At 39.5% G+C, this 17,988-nt stretch overlaps 1 protein-coding gene and 1 pseudogene across 2 annotated transcripts in view; one reads left to right on the top strand and one right to left on the bottom strand.

Annotated features, from left to right (window-relative positions):
• UBE2E1 (ubiquitin conjugating enzyme E2 E1) overlaps window positions 1-17,988 on the bottom strand; it is a 75,648-nt gene that overhangs the window by 45,459 nt on the left and 12,201 nt on the right. The gene's annotated exons all lie outside the window — the stretch shown is intronic.
• LOC140614117 (cell division cycle-associated protein 3 pseudogene) lies at window positions 7,557-15,714 on the top strand (annotated as a pseudogene).

Below are 17,988 nucleotides of genomic sequence, written 5' to 3'. Positions count from 1 at the left end.
AGTCCTCAGAACAAAGCTTGATCCACAGTAACAGCCTAAAAAGAGCTATTACTGCTTTTGTTGTTCTGTGTCCAACAGCTCCATGGGGGATCTAATGCTGTGATTTAGGCGCTCCAACTGTGAGCAGTCATCTGGCTCCACACATTCCCTACCAAATGACACAGGCAGAGAGAGAGCGAGCAACAGCCAGGCAGTATCACTCACAGGCAGAATGAGGCTCCACATCTAGGTGAATGGAGAAGAGTTATAATATAAAAGCACAAGAAAAAGCAGCAGCTAACCCACTGCTTCAGCCATCACACTGCTCTCTCATGAAGAACTTCCATACATGCAAAACCCCAAACCTGCCCCTACTCCAGTATTTACTCACACTGCTCCTCACTCTATTCTGTTGGTTTTCGAAACCTAAAGATTTTTTTACCTGTTTTTATTTCAACAGATTTCAGCTTGCCAACAAAATTACTGTTATAAACATTAAAATTCTTTATTATTTGTTATTTTTATTTCTGGGTATAATGGGGATTGGGCAAAGAAGGCTGACATTTGTGAACCCTAAATCTGTCTGATATGCAATGACCAAGACTCTCTATACCCATCAATGGTCCTGTTAAGGGGATATTAGATAACTTCAAATAAAGGATTGAGAATAAATTTGAACACCACCCTGAAAGGCTTACTGACCAAGCATGGCTCAGAGATCAAGCACACGCACGCATTTAAGAAATAGAGGGTTTTACTTTGTGCACTATTGATGAAAACGCAAATTGGTGCACCACTATGGAAAATAGTATGGAGGTTCCTCAAAATATTAAGAATTAAACTACCATATGATCCAGCAATTCCACTTCTGAGTATTTATCCAGAGAAACTGAAAACACCAATTTGAAGAGATATATGCACCCCTATATTCACTGCAGAGTTTATTCATAATGACCAAGACACCTAGAATATTTATCTGAAGAAAATGAAAACACTAACCCAAAAAGCTATCTGTACCCTGTGTTCACTGCAGTGCTATTTATTAGAGCCAAGATATAAAAACAACCTAAGTGCCCATCAAAGGACAAAAGGATAAAGAAAATGCAGGGTGTGTGTGTGTGTGTGTGTGTGTGTGTGTGTGTATACACACACTGAAATATTCAACCATAAAAAAAGGATGAAATCTGGCCACAGGCAACAATGTGGGTGGATCTTAAGACATATGCTAAATGAAATGTCAGAAAAGATAAATACCATTTGATCTTATATGTGGAATCTTTAAAAAAAAAAAAAAAAAAAAAAAAAGCAAAACTCACTAGTGATTGCCAGAGGCTGGGGGGTAGGGGTGGGGGTTAAAAGGTATTAACTTCAGTTATAAAATATGTAATATATAGCATGGTGACTCAGTTAATAATACTGTATTATGTAACCAAAAGTAGCTAAGAAAATAGATCTTAAAAGTTCTAATCACACACACAAAAATTCGGTAACTATGGGGTGACGGATGTTAACTAGATTTATTTGATCATTCCATAATATACACAAATATTGAATCATTATTTGAATGAAATAATGAAACTAATGTTATATGTCAACTGTATATCATTTTTAAAAAATGTCTGAAGCTTCAAGAAAGCAACTTTTCTCATTTGTACAGCAGTTCCACTACCTACCTTGGAGCCAGACCTAGGATAGATGTAATAATGCTTGCTGTTTTTTATAATTAAAGGTGTGGCATTTCTTATAGGTACTAATTTAATGATTTTGTTTTACAAGAAATTATAGATATCATGTTGTATTCTGAGGGAATGGGCTAAAATGTTCTAATAGAAACCTAAAATTCAGTGGCTTGGGGAACCTGGGTGGCTCAGTGGCTGAGCAACTGCCTTCAGCTCAGGTTGTGATCCCACAGTTCTGAGATGGAGTCCTGCATCAGGCTCCCCACGGGGAGCCTGCTCCTCCCTCTGCCTATGTCTCTGTCTCTCTTTGTGTGTCCCTCATGAATAAATAAAATCTTTTAAAAAATAAGTAATATAAAATAAAATTCAGTGGCTTAAAAAGGATCTATGTCTATCTCTAGGAAGGCAGGTGACTCAGTACAAGGAGGACATCCAAAGACGCTCTGCCAAGGTGGTTCTGCAATTCTCATCATACTGCCTCTACCTCTGGGTTTAAGGTGGTTATCCACACTGCCATAACTTCTCAGCTAGTGGGAAAAGGAAAAGGAAATTCCAGTGTAGGGAGCCTCCTTTTTAAGGAGATGATCTGGAAGTTACATGCATCACTTATCTTCACATCTTTTTAGTCCAAACTCGGTCATGTGGCAACATCTACTGCACAGTCGACTGGGAAACGTCTCCATCTCTAGGGGTTCTTTATTAAAGAGGTTAAAACTAGGAACACCAAGAGACTATACACACACATAGTTATTATAAAAACTTAAAAATATATATAGTTATTGTATTATTCAAAGTATATGTCAAGTACACTAACACAACTAAAATCTCCAGCATATAGACTCAATAATTCATTCTCCTACAAGTAGATATTTCATTATAATTTATGCTTTTTGAAAGTTCTCAGGTAATTTTCAAGCAGCCTAACGTATCTTTTCATGAAATAGCAATTGAGGGGATCCCTGGGTGGCTCAGTGGTTTGGCGCCTGCCTTCGGCCCAAGGCATGATCCTGACGTCCTGGGATCGAGCCCTGCATCAGGCTCCCTGCATGGAGCCTGCTTCTCCCTCTGCCTGTGTCTGTGCCTCTCTCTCTCTCTCTCTCTCTCATGAATAAATAAATAAAATCTTAAAAAAAAGAAAGAAAGAAAGAAATAGCAATTGAAATGAAGTTAGAGGATAACTGAAAATAGAAATGGGTAGGTAGGGGTGCCTAGGTAATTCGGTTGAGTGTCTGACTCTTGGTTTCAGCTCCGGTCATGAACTTGGTGTCATGAGATCAAACCCCGTATCAGGCTCTGTGCTTAGCAGGGAGTCGGCTTAAGATTCTCTCCCTCTCTTTCTGCCCCTCCCCTGGCCTTTTTTCTAAAACAAGCTCATAGAGACAGAGAACTGATTGGTAGTTGAAAGGAGCAGGGGTGGAGGAGGTGGAAGGAGAAATGAGTAAACAGGGTCAAGAGGTACAAATCTCCAGTTATAAAACAAATCGTGGAAATGTAATGTACAGCATGGCAGCTATAGTTAATAATACTATACTGCAAATCTAAGCTGCTAAGAGTAAATCTTCAGTTATCATAAGAAAAAAATTCTGTAACTACCACCTACTGTGGTGCTCATTTCATAACAGTTGACCCTTAAACATGAGGGTAAGGGATGCCTACCCCCTACACACACACAATTGAAAATCCATATATAACTTTTCACTCTCCCCAAAAGTTAACTACAATAACTTACTGTTGACCAGGGCCTTACCAATAACAAACAGTTGGTTCACATATTTTATACACTTCTATGTATACACTATATTCTCACAAAGCTAGATAAAATAAAATGTTAAGAAAATTTTAAGAGGGCAGCCCGGGTGGCCCAGGGGTTTAGCGCCGCCTTGGGCCCAGGGAGTGATCCTGGAGACCCAGGATCCAGTCCCATGTAAGGCTCCCTGCATGGAGCCTGCTTCTCCCTCTGCCTGTGTTCCTGCCCCCTCTGTCTGTCTCTGTGTCTCTCATGAATAAATCAATAAAATATTTTTTAAAAGGAAGAAAATTATAAGAGAAAATACACTTACAGTACTGTTTAAAAAAAAAATCCACGTTTCAGCGGACCCACACATTTCAAATCTGTGTTGTTCAAGGGTCAACTGCACGAATACTGTTGTATACCTGAAACCAATATAATGAACCAATTATACCTCAGTTTAAAAAAAAAAAAAAAAAAAAAAGAGGGGTTCTAAAGGGCCAGGAAGTACTTTTAAAGAATCATTTGGATATGACTTTTTCCAAAGAGATTTTCTTGACAAAAATATCTTTTAAATTATTCTGGAACCAAAATTCCACAAGATGAGGAAGAAGGAAAACATATAGCATGTTCATATGCTAACTGTCAGGGCTTCTCTACAAAAATTCTGAAATAAGGGCAAACTCTAGGACTCCCTTTCTTAGGGACCCAGAACCAGCAGAGCCCATCAATCCATGCCAATGGTCACAAACTCTCCGGAGAGACCTGTCTTCTGAGGTTTCTTATCTGTACAAAGTACCAAATTAAGCCTGTAGGGAGAAATACACATGACCCCCCTTCTAACCTCAAGAAATATGTAATCTCTGTTCTAGACCTCTTCCCTTTCTTCAGTTCTTTTTCCTTCACCTTCTCTCATTTGCTCAATTTAGATCTTCCAAAGGTCTCTAGTCTTTCCCTTCTGTTCCCTCACTCTGTAAAAACCCTCCCATTTTACTTCTTTTCCACATTTCACCTCAAAGAAAAAAAGTGTGAGGAAGTGCCTGCTCCTCAAAGCTAGTCCCAACCTCTTTCTAGGGTTTTTCAGAATTGCTGGAGGGTTTTCATTCTCCCACCACCCCACCACCCCAGCCCCCAGGCAAATCTGCTAATCTCTCTTTCCCTCCAACTACTGAAAGTAAGCCTCAATTATAGATGTGCTGGGACAGGGACAGGATTAGAAACTGCTGCAATCACATGACAAAAATTTTAGAAGAAAGGGGATAATAAAAACCACAAATTTATATCTTAGATCACTAATAAGCCCTAATATACAGTTCTTGTTCACTACTTGCTTTGTCATCTTATGTGAAGAGCATCTATGACACTTTTGTATCTCCACACATTCTAATTCAATGCTATGCGCACACACATAAATGCTCAGCTTACAATTTCAGTCAAAATTTTCCAAGTCTTTTTTTCTGATGGGTGCTATTACTCTAACATTTTACTGCAAAATCTATAATGCAGCAAATGCTCCAACATAAGCAAATATCCAAATAATGATCTCATTATTTTATAATCCAGCAAATGCTCCAACATAAGCAAATATCCAAATAATGATCTCATTTTCTTATATCATAAAACTTATCTAAATTTTAAATCATTAGGTATATTGTATTTTCTTAAAAATTAAGCCTGTATTTAAAATCTTAAGGAGGGATCCCTGGGCGGCTCAGAGGTTTAGCACCTGCCTTCGGCCCAGGGCGTGATCCTGGAGTCCCAGGATCAAGTCCCATGTCAGGATCCCTGCAGGGACCCTGCATCTCCCTCTTGCCTTTGTCCCTGCCACCAACCCCCCCCCCCCCCCGCAATGTCTCTTATGAATAAATAAATAAAATATTTAAAAAATAAAATAAAATAAAATCTTAAGGATACAGGATACCTGGGGGGCTCAGCGGCTGAGCGTCTGCCTTTGGCTCAGAGTGTGATCCTGGGGTCCCGGGATCCAGTCCCACATCAGGCTCCCTGAAGGGACCCTGCTTCTCTCTCTGCCTGTGTCTCTGCCTCTCTCTCTCTGTGTCTCTCAATGAATAAATAAAATTTTTTAAAAATAAAATAAAATCTTAAGGATGGGGCACCTGGGTGACTCAGCTGGTTAAGCAGCTGCCTTCCATTCAGGTCATGATCTCAGGGTCGTGGGATGGAGAGAGCCCCGTGTAGGGCTCCCTGCTCCTTTCCCTCACCCCTGCCCCTCCCTGCTTGTGCACACGTGCACTCTTAAAATAAAATAAAATAAATCTTAAGGATAAATATTACATTTAACATAAAACAGCAGACACTGCTTTGGTTTTTTATCAACAAAATATTAAAAAAGGCTTTGTGGTTTAGTCACACTCAACTTGATTATAATAACTTCTCAGTGACTGATGTTAATATCTAAAGAAATGCCCTGATAACATTTACACAACTACTGTTCTACTAATCAAATACTGTAATTTGTTTCAGTAATCACTCAAATTGTTTAAGTTATCTCCTGGTGTTAGGCACAAGAAATAAAAATAAAACAATCAGATTTTAAAGAACTTAAGTCTGTTGCAGTGACAGACACAAATGACTCTAAATGAATGTGATAAATATTGTAAAGAAGCATGTGCCATGGGACACAGATGACAGTTATGTGGAGTGAATCATTTTATCTGAGTCTTGAAGAATATCAAGGACAGAAACTGGGAGAGGGAATATTCCAGGGAGAAGATTGAATATATTAAGTAATGGGGGGAGAAACAGTAAGATGGGGATATAGTAGACTGTAATGAGGTTGTAAGAAATTTATATATCATAAAAGGAATTTCGGGTACTTCATTCATGGGCAACTGGAGGCCTTAAATTTTCACAAGAGGAATGCCATGATGATCAAACCTATGTTGGAGAACATCTAGAAATAAATTGCCAGCCTGATGAAATAATATCAGTAGCTAGGTTGTTGTAAAATAAGCCTATCTTTTAAAAATTTAAATACAGTTTTGCTGAGTTAAATTTAATAAGCAATAACTTGAAGTGAAGCCTACAATTCACAGAGCTACTACAAGAGGCAGTAGAGTATAATGGTTAGGCATAAAGGCTTTGAAGGCCAGGACCTAAATACCAACTTTACCACAGAAGAGCCAAGTGCCCTTCAGCAAGCTATTTAACCATTTTAAGCTTGTCTTATCTTTACTGTAAAATGAGAATAACAATCATATTCCCATCAGGTCAGAGGCTATCATTATTTAAATTTTATTCTATATTTAAAATCTCCACAGCAGGGGCACCTGAGTGGCTCAGTCAGTTAAGCATCTACCTTCAGCTCAGGCCATGATCCCAGGATCCTGGGATCAAGCCCCAGATCAGGCTCCCTGCTTGGTCGGGAGCCTGCTTCTCCCTTTCCCTCTGCCTCTCCTCCTGCTTGTGCTCTCTCAATTGCTCTCTCACTTTCAAATAAATATATAAAATCTTTAAAAAAATTTTTTTTTTCAGGCAGCCCCAGTGGCTTAGCAGTTTTGTTTTTGTTTTTGGCTTAGCAGTTTAGAGCCACCTTTGGCCCAGGGCATGATCCTAGGGACCTGGGATCAAGTCCCACATCGGGCTCCCTGCATGGAGCCAGCTTCTCCCTCTGCCTGTGTCTCTGCCTCTCTCTCTGTGTCTCTAATAAATAAATAAATCTTTAAAAAAATTTTTTTTCAATTTCCACAGCACAGAATATGAAGTAAAAAGAAGCCAAAATATCACAAACCAAGTTTTCCACTGTTCATTATTTTGTATAAAGTGAATACCCAGAATATTGGGACACATTCATATGACTGTATTATATCATTTTGTATTTGATAATCATATAATTACCAAAATTCATTTCAAAGTCTAAAGCAAACTACTTGAAGTTTTTCTGCATGTTGATTACTTTGTATTATGGGTGTCATTTCCCTTTAAGCAAATATATTATGTTTGCACTGAAATTTTGTTCCCTTAAGAATTTTGAATGACATGTATAATTTTTCTATAATGGATAAGTGGTAAAAATTTTCCTAGGGGCCATTCTCTTAGCTGTTTTTTATTAGTTCAAGGGGAATAAAATCATAAAAAACTGGTCTTTCAGTAAGAAAAATTGCCCTTCATTACGAAATAATTTCTTCTTTATCAATGCATACCTCCTATAATTATTTATTAAGATATGCTGGAATTACATTTCATTTTGTAGGATTAAAAACTAATCAAAAAGGTTTCTTTTTTATTTTTTTAAGATTTTATTTATTCATTCATGAAAGATAGAGAGAGGCAGAAACATAGGCAGAGAGAGAAACAGGTTCTCTGCAGGGAACCCAGTGTGGGACTAGATCCTAGGACTCCAGGTTCACTGCCTGAGCCAAAGGCAGACCGTTGAGCCACCTAGGCATCCCTCAAAAAAGGTTTCAATAACTTAATTTTTTTTTTTTTAGTAACTAAAATTTCAGATACATGTCTAAGAATGTTTATATTAGTACTCCAATCTCTTTTATAGCCTTAACACCTCTTTTTGGCCTATATGTCCCCTTTAGTTCAAATATTTCAGCTACTATAACTAAAAATTATGGCAAAACTATTACTCCATAAAAGTATCTACCAAATCAAAGAAGCTGGAAAGCATTCTCTCTGTATAGTCAAATCACACCAATCTGGGGCTTCCCACTGCATAGATAAATCCTTAGATAAATCCTTTTAGTATCACAGGTACCAACCAGGTGGGGAGTAGCGTAAATCTGGCAAGCTGCCTCCCAGACCACTGAGGGTTCGGGTTCCTTCCTCATTGCTTTCTCAAGCTCTCATTTGCTGTTCCTACTCTTAAAGATGTACAAACCCAAACTCTTGATGCTTCCACACAGGCAGACTCAGGCTATCTTCACTTCAAGTGAACAAGTGAGGAAGCCAGGCAAGGATGGCTTTGAATGCTATATACGAATTACAAAGCATTCATACTTTTACCTAATCATTATGTCAAGACAAGATGAGTACTGTTATACTTCCCTTCATAGGTTTAGACACGAATTTTGGGTAGCATGTCTCTAATTTTTAAAAGACTTCTAGATATAATAGACACAGATATCTCAACATAAAAGGTATATTACATCCAGACATAATAGAAATGCTACATAAGAAAATATCAGTAAATCTGTTCATATAAAAAAAAAAAAGATACTCATTACAAAGACTATCTCCAAAAACTCCTTTCTTATGAGTTGGAAATTTTATGAAGAATTTTATTCTTCAAGTATAAAGTTAGTATTGTGGTATACCATTCCTCTACTTAAAGCTCTCCAATAGCTTTCTACCAAAATTAATAAAATCTGACTCCTGCCTATCTCATCTTCTACCACTCTCATCCTCATTCACAATGGCCAGCCACACTGGCCTCCCCATACAGCACCTATTTGCTGTCCTTCTGCCTAAAATGTCCTGCTCTGCCTAGGCCCTTGTCATCATTCAAGGCCATCTTCCTAAAATGGCCTCTAACAATGACTCAACCTGCCCGGTCACTCACTATGCCATTACCCTGTTTTAATGCCTTAGTACTGTTACCCGAAATTACTCTTGTACATTTTTAAGTTGTCCCTCCCTCCATATGAATGTAAGCTCCATAAGGGCAGGGACATTGTTTTTTACTGCTCTATAGGAAATACCAATAAATGTTAGAATGAGCAACTGAATATGCTGAGTAGGAGCTGGTTACAGCTACAAGTCAAAGGGCCATACAATGGAATAGGCCAGGTCAGGCAGAGACCAAAATACTGGCAGTGTGCTCAATGATGTGCACTGCTCAGCCTGGCTCACAGTAAAACAGGCAGAGAACACAGATGAAACAAGTAGGAGACTGCCTCACTCACCCCAGCTGAGTCACTAATAACCCTGCTAGGCCTCAATACACTTGCAAAACTAGTACTCAGATTTAACTAGAACAAAAATCTGTTTTAAGTAGAGACAATTCTCATGATGCAAATGATGTGTGTTCAGTAGGTTATATATTTTAAAAACTCATTTGAGGAACCTAATTGCTACTCTAGTAGCTTGGTAAATACCTGTTAGGCCAATAACAATTCATATAGATAATCTAGATGCACACAATTGTACCTCTTCCCTCAAAAAGTCAAGTGTCTACAAACTATCTTTTATTTTTTTGAATCAAGTGAGCATATCCAGAAGAAACTGAGAAAACTTCACCCAAATGGCTCATCCCATTTTTGTAGAAGGGACAATAATGGGAAGGAATACACCAGGGTGTTAGAAAGTCGAAATGTAAGATTGAACTGATAAAAATTTCAACCAGAAAGGAAAAATGCAAAGTGAGCCTGCAGTAACGTCATTAGATATCCTGAGATTTGACTTAGCCCCTTAAACAAGATAGCATTTTTTTACACACTCCAGGTTAAATGACAACGTGCAAATGTTCCTGCCCTCAAACCATGCACTACAGTAGATAGAGGCTTGCCAGAGATCAGAGAAGCTTCAGAACTGAAGATGACTGCTTTGGAGGGGCTTACTAAAAAGACTGGGAAGGGAGTATCTTTGGAAAGCAGTGAGAGTTGGACTGGAACAAACAACTGTAGAAAGTTTCAGGAATGGCTCTGGAAAAAGATTAATGCAGCAACAGAATGGAGAATGGATCAAAATTCATTTATCAATACACACCATGTAATAATTAGGAACAAAGACACAAGGAAAGTAGCAGTCAGTCCTTTTAGCTACAAAATTTCTACCATAAACATTAATTTGGGTGCCACAATTTTTTTTTTTTTTTAAGTAGGCTCCATGCTGAGCATGGAGCCCAACTCGGGGCCTGAACTCACAATCTCAAGATCAAGACCTTAGTTCAGGTTAAAAAAGTTGCATGCTTAATCAACTGAGCCACCCAGACACCCCTGCACTTCAAGATCTTAATAGCTTTTTGCTTTTTTTTCACTATCATGTGTTTTATTTTATTTTGGGAGTAGGGAGGCAGAGAATCTTAAACAGGCTCCACGCCCAGGCAAAGCCCAACATGGAGCTCTATCCCACAACCCTGAGATCATGAACTTGAGCTGACATCAAGAGCCAGACACTCTGGGACGCCTGGGTGGCTCAGTGGTTGGGCACGTCTGCCTTTGGCTCGGGTGTGATCCTGAAGTGCCAGGATCAAGTCCTGCATCAGGCTCCCTGCATGGAGTCTGCTTCTCCCTCTACCTGTGTCTCTGCCTCTATGTTTCTCATGAATAGATAAATAAAATCTTAAAAAAAGAAAAAGAAAAAGAGAGTCAGACACTTAACTAACTGATCCACCCAGACACCCCTCATAATCATGTGTTTTAACGTGCAGTTATGGCAATACAGAATTTCCTCCCAATACATATAAATGTAAAATAGCTATATTTAAAGTAGCAATAGAGGGGATCCCTGGGTGGCTCAGCGGTTTAGCGCCTGCCTTTGGCCCAGGGCGCGATCCTGGAGTCCCGGGATCGAGTCCCACGTCGGGCTCCCGGGATGGAGCCTGCTTCTCCCTCCTCCTGTGTCTCTGCCTCTCTCTCTCTCTTTCTCTATCATAAATAAATAAATCTTTTAAATAAATCTTTTAAATAAATAAATAAATAAATAAATAAATAAATAAATAAATAAATAAATAAATAAATGTAGCAGTAGAAACCCCTGCATCTACACAGACTCTAGCAGTATGGCCAGACAAAACAGAAACCAATTTCAAATTTCAGTTCTAACAAGAATTGTGTCCTCAACATATCATTTATTTTAGGACTGGTCTGAAAAAAAAAAAAAGGACTGGTCTGTATCACTTGACAATGTTTACTATGTAATAAACACTTCAGATGTGAAAACGTCTCAGAATACTAAGCTACAAGGAGAATCATCTTCTGAGGAGGCTACCAGTCTAGCTGAAAAATGATGCTATGCATTCTGAGGACTTTCACAGAAGCAATTACTCAGAAAAAGGACCAAGGCCAAAGAAGTATCACATACTATTAAGTAATACATGATACTGTTATCTTTACTGCTAGTCTCTGCTCACACATTACTATAATCACTTAACATATATTTGTTTTGAAATATTTACTTAGATTAGAGGAAAGTTATCCTTCATGTTTATAAAAATATCCTCCTGGGTGCTTGTTATAAAACAAATGTTTTCTTTTAGAGTCTTTGATGTATACCAATACCACATCTCCTTTTCTTTAGGATAAATGTATTCTAGCAGTCTACTAAGAAATAAAATTTTATAAAGCCAATTCCAATAAATTACCTTGAAAAATTGAGATGTAGTCCCATAGAAGAAGAAGGATGATGTATAGTAGAAGAATTTTAAGTTATCTGGGGAGCAAAGTTCCTGTGCACCCAAACACTTGTGACTCCACAAGTTCTCATTTGCTTCCCCCAGGCAATGCCTAACACTTCTGTGATTCCAACTAATCCTCTGAACTTTAGGGATGTCTCCCCATCCTGAAAATGTCTTAATTCTACACTCGATGCTCCCAGAACTTTGTAAGACAGTCTGAGTCACTGCCCTGCCCAAGCAGCCCAATCTGGCTCCCTCCATCTTGCCCATGACCTCCAGCACCAGGATTTGAGCCTGAAGCTTCATGTTATACAAACAAAAAACGATTTCTCTAAGTCATTAATTTTAACGCAGAATTTGTCAGTTATTTGAATAAGAGGTACCATAAATAATTACTGCTCTAAATAAGCATACCAGATGATAACCTCTAATGATTTGAAAATGTGAAAAATATCAATCATAACCCACAGAGCCCACTTCTAAACAAAATTAATGTCAATGAAATATACCATATTTTTTGAGACTAAAAATGTAAAGTACTACATGAGGGCTTTCCTGGTGATGTGGATAAAAAGACACCAGTCTTTGATCACTTAGGATGTTCATGCATCACATCCTCCAAGTCCCCCACACCCAAATTTAAATGGGAATCCAGCATCTGAATTCTTACACACAAGCTATTGTGTACACATACTGCTCTGATGGGAAATACTAAGATAAACATTTGCATCATGCGACATTTTCTTATATGAAACCATTACCCACATTCAACAATGACTCTAGGTATCCTACTGTCCCCTGGCTTACTGTGTGTAATTTACAAGTATGTGTTTTGAGAAGACCGATCTCAGAAAAAAGGGACAATCTTAATTATCATGTTACACAGGACCAAGAGTACTTGGTTAATATGAAACAATGTAATGTGACTGGTAGGGACGAGTGGCTCAGCAGCTGAGCATCTGCCTACAGCTTGGGGCGTGATCCCAGGGTCCTGGGATCAAGTCCCACATCGGGCTCCCTGCAAGGAACCTGCTTCTTCCTCTGCCTATATCTCTGTGTTTTTCTCTCATGAATAAATAAAATCTAAAAAGAAAAAAAAAATGTGACTGATAGATGATTAGAAAAATGATGCTTATATAATGATGCTTTAAGAGCTCCAGGTAAGTTCAACGTAAAGCTTCAACAAAATAAATCTTAAAAGGATGAAAAAATGGAATATGAATAACTTGCACTGTATTAAAAGTAAACACATATACCCACTTATTGTCATGCACTTCTTAGTGTGAAAAGTACAAAAGATCAATGCAAACCAAAGCATGTAAAAAAATTTAAGGATGGCAGCAGCAATTTACTGATTTTCCAATTTATCCACTCCCTAGTATTTTCAAAGTAAGTCCTGCTGAAGGGATTTATCAAGATGTGATATGTGAACCCGGCACTATTTATGTTTGATACCCATACTACAACATTAACCATAAAGATGACAAAGGACTTGAATTTCGTAAAGCAGAAGTTAGCTTTTTTCCAGTGGGGGGGCAGGGGAGAGAGGAAACCTCCCAAAATCCTTTGAGAATCCACTAAAAATGAGAGACACTCCCTCAAGAAAAATAATTATACAATGTTAAAAAAGTTCAGCCTTAAAGTGTAAAAATCTGATAACTAAATCATCTCCTTCTGGATAAACACAAAGAAATTTTCTAATTGGGGGGGGGGGGGGCGCCTGGGTGGCCTAGGCCATGATACCAGGGTCCTGGGAACCAGCAAAGCCCTGCATAGTCATCATTATGTAGTCCATAGTTGTCATCATGTAGTCGGACTCCCTGCTCAGCAGGGAGTCTGCTTCTCCCTCTGCTTGTACTCACTCTCTCAAAATCTTTTTCAAAAAATCTAATTGAGAAGGATAGCACAAACATCTTTTCCTTCTTAAAAATTATCCCCTCTTTTGCATCGCCTAATCTACATTAGATCTGTAAAATCCAGTGGTTACTTGCTGGTCTTTCCCTACCTCACAGTGTTATTTCAGCGTTGATGTCCACTCTACCTCAAAACACTTGCTACTTTCTGACATTACTCTCTTGATTTTCCTTCTCTCTATCTCTCAGTCCCCTCTGTAGGCTTCTCCTTCAAACTACACAACCTCTGAACTAGAGGTTCAAGCCTGCATCCTGGGCCCTCATTTCACTATACCTTTCTTCTCTCAATGAGCTTGAGGGAGTCCCCAGAAAAGAGCCTCTATATATGTATGTCTCCCAAATGTATATGTATCTCAAGCTTATGTGCATAACTTGAGTCCAAAATATTCCTCTGAGCTCCACCAGTATCTAACTTCTATTTTCTATTTGACACCTTCTTTTGGATACCTCATTGGTATCTATCTAAAGCCTAACATATACACAAAGAGCTCATTTTCTATGCTGCCCTCTTTCCAAATACATACACACAGAGGTTCTATTCCAGTCTTGCTCCTATCAGTAAAACATGGCCATCACCTACCTAACTGGTAAGACCACAGAAACTTGGGGCCATTCTTGGTCCTTTTTCTCACTTCCCACATCCATTGCATTCCATCAACAGGTATTCTAACCCCATCTCCACTACTGCCATCTTAATCCTATTTGCCATCACCAGTTGCTTGGAATAGAGCAATACCCTCCTTTCTGGTCTCTCTTCTTCCACTCGTGCCTTCCAATCAGCTACCTTCCACACAGTATGGAAGGTAGGAAAAGAGTTTTAAGTCACTACTGAAATAATGTTACTTCCTTGCTTCAAAGCCTTAAATGGCTTCCCTCTGTTCTTAGAATGAAATCCATACTCCACTTTGGTTTACATGATTCTGCATCACATGGTATTCCCCACATTTCAGGGCTTCAGTGTCCGTGCTTCCCTCAGTCTAGGATGTTCTTATACTTTTCACAAGGCTTTCTCATCTTTCAAGTCTTTGCCTAAATGTCTTTAAGCCTTCTCCAAATAACCTCCCTACCCCAATTATTGTCCATCATTGCACTCTTAATTGCTCTCTTACTAGCTACACAACTTGTAGTTACATATTGTTCTACCTGAGTACTGTCTATATTGCCTACTAGAATTCAAGTTTTAGGAGGTTTGAAACTCAGCATGGGGAGTTAAGGCTCAAGCTGCTGTGCTGCCAGAAGAGGAATGGGGGCTCAGCATCCTATCCTCGCTCCAGGCCAGGCCCTGCCCTACCTTACTCCTCCTGGTTGAGATGGGCTCAGCCAAGAGCACACCAGTCACTGCAGCATGGCCTCTGCTACACAACAAGCTTCTGGCGCAAGTGGTGGAACCCCATTTACCTCCTGCCAGCATCCTGCACACTCCCATCCCATAGGAGAGCTCTCCACAGCCAAATGTACCACCAAAGGAGCAGTTGGAAGGTCCTAATCCAATTCAAGACTCAGATCCCCACTCTTCTACCCTTGGCATTGCATGGACACCTATGAAGACCAGTAGTGGAGAGCCTCCAAGCCCACTGGTTAAACAGCTGAGTGAAGTATTTGAGACCAAAGGCCCTAAATTGAATCTTCTCCCAGAGCCTGTTCTGCCCCTAGAGGCAACTTCATTTTCTGAATTGGACATGCCTCCAGGTACACCTAGTTTTCGCTTGACAACCAGATGCCACCCTGGGGCCAAACCAAGCTCCCCTCCAAGCAGGTGTTCTCCAAGGAGCATGCAGGACAGCCCTCAGAAGCCCCTATAACCAGCCAGGGCTTGGACAAGCCCTCAGAAGACCCTGAGACTCCCCAATCTTCAGATTCTAAACACGAAGATGGTAAGTAAATGGCAAGTTATTAAGGAGATCTTCCCTTACCACCCTGACAACTCCCTCAGAACTCTGACACCACTCAGGCTAAGTGGCCTTCTCCCCTGAGTGAAATGTTAGGGAGCTAAAGGAAGCGGCCACTCTGGGAACTGGATGACTTATGAAAACTGGAGGCTGAGTGTGGGAGGAGGGCCAGGACTAGGACAAGGAAAATCAGTACTTCCCAAACTTGGTAGAGAACTAGGCTGTGAGTGGCCCCAGTGGTAGAATCACCAGGGGCCTATGATACTGTGTCCTCTCAACCTCTTCTTTCCCTGGGAGACTAGAAAGGCTTGTTGTCATCAACTCCCCCCTTAACTACCAGCTCAGGGACTGAGTGCTTTCTTGAGCTTTGTGTCTCACGTGTTTCCTGTATATTAAAGAAAGTGTTTTAAAAATAAATAAATAAAAGTTCCCACAAGCCAGAAGCCAGATCTGTTTTAGTCATCTGAGTAGCACAGAGGACTCTCATATTTTAAATCAATATAATCTGATTTACTTATGCTTTTGCCACTCTTGTACATTACTTCCTGAGTATAATACTGACTTTAGTAGTCTAAAACTTTTCTTTAAGATGTGAGAGAAAGAGCATGTGCGCATGCAGTGAGCATGAGAGAAGCAGAGGGAGAGGGACAAGTAGACTCTCTACTAAAATTATGGCTAGGCTCAATCCCAGGACCCTCAGATCATGACCTGAACAGAAGTCAGAGCTTAACCGATTGAGCCACCAGATGCCCCTACGTAAAATTTTCTCTAAGTACAATTCTTCCAAGCTGCTCCGTTGATATTTTAAAATGTGCTTCCATGCCTTTTTCTACGGAATTTATTAGGATCCATCCCACATCAATTTTCCATCTATTAACTAAATAAAAACGCCCAATGTCCTGATATTACACATAATGATCATTTCAATGCTAGTAGACCCTATTAAGACTCTCCATTAGTTATTAATATTTAAAATTTAATACTGACACAAGTCAGTACTAGAATCAAGTCAGATCTGACACCTGTGGCAAATGTGATGTTGAATGCTATTTAAGAGCTTGATAATACAGTCCCTTTATTTTGGCCTGGCCTTGCCCTTTGTCATATTCAGGTTCTTTAGAAAGCAAAAAGAATTCAGTTTTTGACTACTCTGTTAACTGATGTTTAGTGAATATGCTACCCCAGGTAACAAAACCCCGTGACAACTTTTAATTATATTCTGCGTATGAAAACTGTTGGCTTCCTAGGGCTTTTCTGACTGGGCTGAGATATTACCTTGGCCTTCCACAGGTTTATCACCTATGCAGTGCAGCACCCGACTCTACAAAGCAACCTATAATCACTTGCATATAAGTTTCAAGAAAAAAGCCATGAGCATACAGCAATTCCTGGATTACAATTTTCCAGCAAAGAGCACTGATGAGCTTCTTAGCCTATATAGTAGGAAGTTTCCCAGAGGATTAGAGGCATATTCTGACACCAGTTACTAGGTCTTTTGTTTCACTTTACAGCATGGCTGCATAAGAAAGGCTGAATAAGAATGGGCTTATTATGAAACCCTGTTTCACTCCACTGATGATGGGGAATGTGTCAGATGTCTCAGGCGGGTGCCAGCATCTCTAACATAACTGACTATCTGGAATAGCTTTAGAATTTGGGGGAACATCACTAGGAAGTCCAATTTACTTAGCACCCCTAAACCCACGCTCACTTGTTGGCAAACAGTAATTTTATCAAGTCAAAACATGGTAACCAAAGGTACTGGTATTTTCTTTATACATCTTCTCAATCTAGCCCACAGCACTGATCCCGTCTTTTGTATCACACTGCAGTCCAGAGCCCCTCTGTGATTCCGAGAAGGTGAAAATTGCCAAAACGGCTTGAGTGCCAAGTCAGAAAGACTGCCAGCAACAGACAGCTGTAAAATGTGACAGCAATTTCCCCAGCTCTTTCCATTATTTTCTGAAGAGGGTAATGAAGACATTCCATTAAGCCATCAGACTCAAATTAGGTTTTTGTGTCTATGTTTTAATTTAACAAATATGTATTGTGTATCTTCTCTTTCTTGGACAAGGTAGGGATGGCAAAGATGTAATCCCTGCTCTCAAGGAACTTAAAATCTACCCAGAAAGAACAAACCAAGTAACAGTGATGACAGACAAGCACTGCTTCTTTTTGTTCTATACAAGTAGCTGGAGTGTTACTGAAGGACAAAAATGCTTCCAATCCTTTACAAACTGTCACTCTGTCAGAAAGCCCCAGGCTTGCAGCCTTTCTAAATACATACTCTCCACTTATGACCTCAGTTTCACATCCCATCACCCTCTCTAAAATCGTTCTAAAAACATTACGGTATCTCCCTCCCTCAAATATAAATATAAATATAAATATAAATATAAATATAAATATAATCTCAAACTGTAAATATTGTGGTGCCTGGGTGGCTCAGCTGGTTAAGCATCTGACTTCCCAGGTCATGATCCCAGGGTCCTGG

This window comes from Canis lupus, chromosome 22 (genome assembly GCF_048164855.1).
Source record: "Canis lupus baileyi chromosome 22, mCanLup2.hap1, whole genome shotgun sequence".
Classification (NCBI taxonomy): Eukaryota; Metazoa; Chordata; class Mammalia; order Carnivora; family Canidae; genus Canis; species Canis lupus.
The sequence above is the reverse complement of the archived record's forward strand: the minus strand, read 5'-3'. Positions and strand labels throughout refer to the sequence as shown.